Source organism: Mixophyes fleayi, chromosome 3 (genome assembly GCF_038048845.1).
Source record: "Mixophyes fleayi isolate aMixFle1 chromosome 3, aMixFle1.hap1, whole genome shotgun sequence".
In the NCBI taxonomy this organism is placed as follows: domain Eukaryota; kingdom Metazoa; phylum Chordata; class Amphibia; order Anura; family Limnodynastidae; genus Mixophyes; species Mixophyes fleayi.
The window spans coordinates 256,836,182-256,842,181 of NC_134404.1; the positions used below are offsets into that span (position 1 = coordinate 256,836,182).

The following is a 6,000-nucleotide window of genomic DNA, read 5'->3' on the forward strand; positions in this document are numbered from 1 at the left end:
GAGTTAGACTTGGACTGCATAAGGAATGGCATGAACATGCAGGAGAAGAAAATCAATCTTAGTGTCATTGAAGATGGATTGAAGTGGGGAGAGACAGGGACATGGTTAAAATTGTCAAAGTGCCATATAATGAGACTGAGGAGAGTTTTGGTAGCAGCAAGGCTGAGGAAGGGTTGTACCATGGTGACATATCGAAGGTGAAAGGTCAGGATATGGTGAGTAGTTGAAAGTCAAGCTTTCATATATTTATGGTTTGTAAAGGACCCTTTTATTGTGCATTGTCAGGTTTAGCACTAGAATACAAAAGCAGAAAACCACAGTATACAGACAACAGTATGACAACACAATAATCAAGTATAACCTACCAGCAACAGTAAATTTGAATTCTCATACCCAGATGGGCTACATTTTGTTACAAAAATAGCAGAAATAGTACAGTTGGAGTAAAATATAATCTCCACACATCATCATCACCATTTATATAGCGCCACTAATTCTGCAGCGCTGTACAGAGAACTCATTCACATCAGTCCCTGCCCCATTGGAGCTTACAGTCTAATTTCCCCCACACACACACAGACAGACAGACTAGGGTCAATTTGATAGTAGCCAATTAACCTATCAGTATGTTTTAGGAGTGTGGGAGGAAACCTACGCAAACACGGGAATCAAAGTTTACATTTCAGCAGAGCAAAAAATAACATTTGGGAAACTAGAATGTAAACCTGATGTTGGTGTTTGATACAGTCCACAGTGCAAAGTCAAGAAATTCTTTAATTTTTCAATTATGACTCCCTATTTTTGGTTTGCATATTCAGGTATAAAAATAAGCAGCTTGGCATAATTTGCTTACATAAGCTAAAAAAGTATAAAATAAAGAAAACAAAAGACACACGTAAAACTGAACCACACTTGACAAGCACAAGACTTCCTAGGTTCTAAACTAAATGTACTGTGTTCCCATTCTAACAAAATTAAGAAGCAGAAGACAATAGATGATAAATTAGAGAACACAACATGCAGATACATTTTAAAATAAACAATACATTTACAGTATATTTTCTAACACTTGCTATTGCTTATAGTAACAATAGAACTCAAACCTTAAATCTGTTTCTGCAAGTGCTCTTTTCAACCTGTGTATGTTGCAGGTTACTTCCAAAAGACAATAGATTTAACAATTCAGTAAGGACGGTGGGTATAGCTTACTTCTCTGCAAAAATCCACTTTTTCATGGCAGCAATTTACTTACAATAGCAAAAAGCAACAGGATATATTAGGCAGTGTCAGAAAATAAAAAACATCAGTATTAACAAAATAAGCAGGTCTAAACTTCCATCTATAAGTTGTATTTTTTACTGGCTAGTTTAAGAAACAAAAATTTGCACCTTTAATTTTTTGTACAATACGGTTTTCTGGGGTTATAAAACAAACCATTCTCACATACAGTATAACTGAACATAAATATTGTGGTCCTTACAATGAAACAGATTTAAAGAAAAATAAAAACAGTAATAAGTATAACAATAAAGATCCATGCTGTGATAAGAATACTGAAAAATAGTAGAAATAGTACTAGCAAAATATTAAGCAATAGGTAGGGGTAATGTGATTTGGATTTAAATGATCAGTTTTAGGAAACATAATACTGGCAATTTGGCATAAGAGAACCTTTAGGTATGGCACAATTTACAGCAAGTCAAGTGTCAATATTCTATTTAAAACCAGCTGTGTAAATGCCAAAACACACCAAGACCTGCCAATCATTCCTGTATGTTGTGTTGGCCTGACAAAGTAGAGTGTAGAAGACAAATTTCCATAACCTGTTTCACTAGGGCATTAGAGGTAACAGAAGCTTCCCACCATGACAGCATCACATATTGTATTCCCTGTTTTCTTCCAACAGCTCTCCCACCACAGCTCTCTAAAAATAGACTGTACACATAAACGTCAAGGATCGCATTAAAAAGCAGAGCAACCAAATATATATAAAAAAAGCTGAATACAAGGTGAGAAAACCGTATAATGACGTTCATTTTGGCTTATAAAAATATCATGCTATATTGGGAGGGATTCCCTACTTGCACATCCCCCTAATATGCCTGCACTGCTCCAAGCGAGAGGAAAAAAAAAAACTTCACCTATTATGCCTGCAAAGCGCAAAATTACAAGAGCCGCACAAAGCAGTGGTAGAAGGAACACCTCTCATAACTGCATCAATACACGCACACACAAATGCATGGCTAGACAGCTCTGCTAACACACTGCTCCAGACTCGGAGAAAAACAAACTACCAATTTTTCGGTAGCATTTAGTGACGTCCACGTCACTGTGATGAGTATGCTAGTGGATTATATAGAACAATACACATAAACATACATGTTTGCACCTTACCTCTATACAGAACCAGCTCTTCTCTGCCTGTCTTGTCTCTTTTATGCAGGGCCTATCTCTATATCGTCCCCCCTCCTCCATCATCTCATAAAGCACGTGATCAGTGTCACATGACTCAGCTTCCCAAGCCTGCCTCCTGCTCCAGGCTGTCTGTCACTTTCCTGTGTTTCCTCCTCTTACAGCCCTTGTGTGTGTGACTGGAATAGGAGAGACATAATGTCAAGACTGTGCTACCTTTAGCACACTACCTGGATGGCCTGCAATTGTGTAAGCACACTTTTAGTAGCTGCAGTCTACACAGAACCATAGTTATTTCCCCATGAAAAATACCAGGAGAATATACTGAATAAAACAAAATTAAGTCAATCTTTAAATGACTTCCACATTTTTAAATGCACAGAGATATAGGAATTACATTTTGTTTTTGTTGCTAATCAAATTAATAAATCCAATTTGTAGCTTCCCATAGCAAATAATAAGGTTTTACATCTAGTGCAGGTTTGACAATGAGATTAATGTCTGCTATGAGTTACTGTAAATTTGTACTTTTGCACCTATGTTCGTAATTTACCTCCAAAGCGTAGAATAATGTAAGGCATATTTGCAAAATGGCATGTTATCATCACTATCATCACCATTTATTTATATAGTGCCACTAATTCCGCAGCGCTGTACAGAGAACTCACATCAGTCCTTGCCCCATTGGAACTTACAATCTAAATTACACACACACACACACACAGACTAGGGTCAATTTGTCAGCAGCCAATTAACCTACCAGTATGTTATAGAGTTTTTACACAAAAACTTAGAAATGGACTATGAGGAAAATAATAGTACTCATATCTGACCACTTCTGCCAGGGGTTTAACTGCCCACTTGTCAGTACATAGTTAATTTTTATGGGGTTTCTTTTGGAAAACCTTTTAGTTCACATTTTTTTTGCTAATTATTTAATTATAAACATTTTTCATTGCAGAATATATCCTGATTATGAGTTTAATATAAGCTCGTACAGCTTTTGGTCACATTATAAACCCTAATAACCAGTTTATTCTCACATTCACTCTCAGGAGTATAGTTAGTAAACTGCAGGTTTGAAAAAGTGGAGATGGTGCCTACAGCAACCAATCAGATTGTAGCCGTCATTTTGTAGAATGTACTAAATAACTAGTATCTGATTGCAGGTTTTGCCTATAGCAACCACTTTTTCGAACCAGCAGTTTAGTAAATATACCTCTCAGTGTTTATTTGCTTTGTATGTTGTACAGTGGTGAAGAATGTTATCTATAAATTATACAGTTTATTGGTATTGCAAAAATAAAATAATTTTAAAAAAAACGCATTGCCAAATATATTTTAAAATAAGTGGAAAATAGTAGTATATACTAAGAATTAAGATTTCCAGTCTTAGCGACTAGTGTCTTAAAAAGCAATACATTACTATGCATTTGTGACATTTCTATCATCAGCTCTCAAAATCCAAGTACTCCACACATATGAAAAGTGGAAATTGCTTTCTTAGTTGCGATAGAAGAAAAATATATATTCTGATAATGTAACATTCACAATGAGTAATATAGAACAGTGTTAATTTTTATAAACAATATTTTGTTCCATTCCTCAACTTTAGAGGAAAAAATGTACAGCATTCTATTTTTATTATATTTAACAATGATTGCTGTTTACATTTGGTAGTTGTTACAACAACCAATTGTAAATATTTGTTTACATTGTACTGGCTGGCATTTCACCATATATGCAAATTTTTTAGGAATATTAGTGATCTGGGGCCCTAGACTCTACCACCCACCCCATACGCAAGTCTTGACGACATGCCAAACATACATCATCCAGACTTATATATAGCTGTTGCAAGGCTCAATGCAGAGAGAGACCAACAAGGTGCTCCCTAAAAAAGAATTAATTTGGAGCGGCGAGTCAGGGAAGAAGACGTCGGCAACCGCAAGACGACAGCAGGGGAAGGCGAAGAGCTAAAAATCACAGTCCACCCCCCCCCCCTGGTGACGCTGAAAGCGGCTAGATCTAGATAAGGCCTGCGGGCACATGTTATTCAGGCCTTGGATCTGCCCATACCTTGTATTCGGGCACTAGGCCCGTGGTCACAATATTCTGGCACTTGTCCTGTAGCATGGTAGTCAGGCACTAGGTTCGTGGGCATAAAATTCAAACACAAGGCCTGTGGCACAATCCTCAGGCATTAGGCCAGTGAGCATGTTAGTCGGGCACGGGGCCCGTGAACTCAGTCAGACATGAAGTCAGTGGCACAAGTTATCCAGGCCTTTATCATGCAGACATAATAATTGTGGCCTACAGCCTGTGGTCTCAATTAAAACAGACCAAGAGTTGGGGACATCAATCAGATCAAGAGCCTGGGGGCATTAGAATAATTCAGACCAAGAGCTGTAATTCAGGTCTTAGTCCTGTGAGGACAGTTATCAGGCACTAGGCCTGTGACAATTGAGGAGCGCGAGCATCGGTTCTCTTCAGAGACTGCACCCAGTTTATTTTTTCCCCCCATTTCTCCGCCATAGTCCTGCATAATAGTCTGAGCACTATCCATTGTTCAGCATTCCTTGTGCCCATAGCACCCATTGCTCAAGCCCCCAGGTTTTTGGTGTGCCCTCTTCCCATAGGATCCTCAGTCAGGCCCCCATTAAAAGTAGGGTGCAATGATCATTTATTGATTGTTTTCAGCAGTGCTAAATTGTACATTTCTGTATTGTATGCCAAGTGTTATGGCTTGCGGCTATTGACATGAACTGTCAGAACAGGAGACAGGGGTCTTTGCCTATAGCAGCTGCCTTTCCTGTAGTGCTGGTCGTGCTCATAGGTACTTGGATGTCTTAAACTCAGCATAGTTAAAGCTCTTATGCTATACAACAGCTGGTAGATAGGAGGCAGTAGCCAGACAGGAGTGGATGGTCAGAAGCTAGCCGCAGTCAGGAGTCAGACAGAGTAGGCCAATGGGTCAGGGCTGGCAGCAAGCAGGGATAACCATATAACTAGCAAAGGTCAGGGCAAAGTTCAAATGGAGTCCAAAAACAAAGCCAAGGTCAGTAACAAGAAATCAGTCAGGAGCAAAGAGACAGCATACAGTAGGTCAGCCTTTCACAGGAAATGAATGCTATAACCAGTAGGGAGGCTAAGCCCTCCCTTCCTTATATACAGAATGGACCATTGACCAAAAAAAATAAACATGAAAGATAGAGAAAATGTGTATATATCGGGACACTCTGAGGACCAGAAAGAATTTTTAAAACATTTTTTAAACTTTATTGGTATACATTAAAATTCATTAAACAAATAGAAAAATAAAAAATTAATGTAGTATGAAAAACCAGATAGATAACTGTTAAAACTAGCAGATAAACACTGCTGCACGCGCCTTAGGCTCCTGTAATATACTGATAAATGCTGTAGTAAGTTACAGTAAGTATAGTTTTATACTACAGACAATGAGTCAGGGATCAACGCCATCTAGGCATTGGCGATTAGATCCTGCCATAAAGTGAACTGAGAAATCATACATGTCACATATCAAGAGGGTTATAATGTAATACTGCTCCTCCCCTCTATCTCACA

The 6,000-nt window shown here is 38.2% G+C and overlaps 1 protein-coding gene across 5 annotated transcripts in view; it reads right to left on the reverse strand.

Annotated features, from left to right (window-relative positions):
• TULP4 (TUB like protein 4) overlaps window positions 1-2,481 on the reverse strand; it is a 248,047-nt gene extending 245,566 nt beyond the window's left edge. Inside the window, exon 1 of one of the 5 annotated variants that reach the window (XM_075203474.1) lies at window positions 2,395-2,481. The gene's annotated coding sequence lies outside the window, so the exon portion shown is untranslated. The remainder of the gene's footprint in view (window positions 1-2,394) is intronic. The other 4 variants (XM_075203477.1, XM_075203476.1, XM_075203480.1 and 1 more) reach the window with 4 other exon arrangements.
• Between the last annotated feature and the right edge of the window lie 3,519 nt (window positions 2,482-6,000).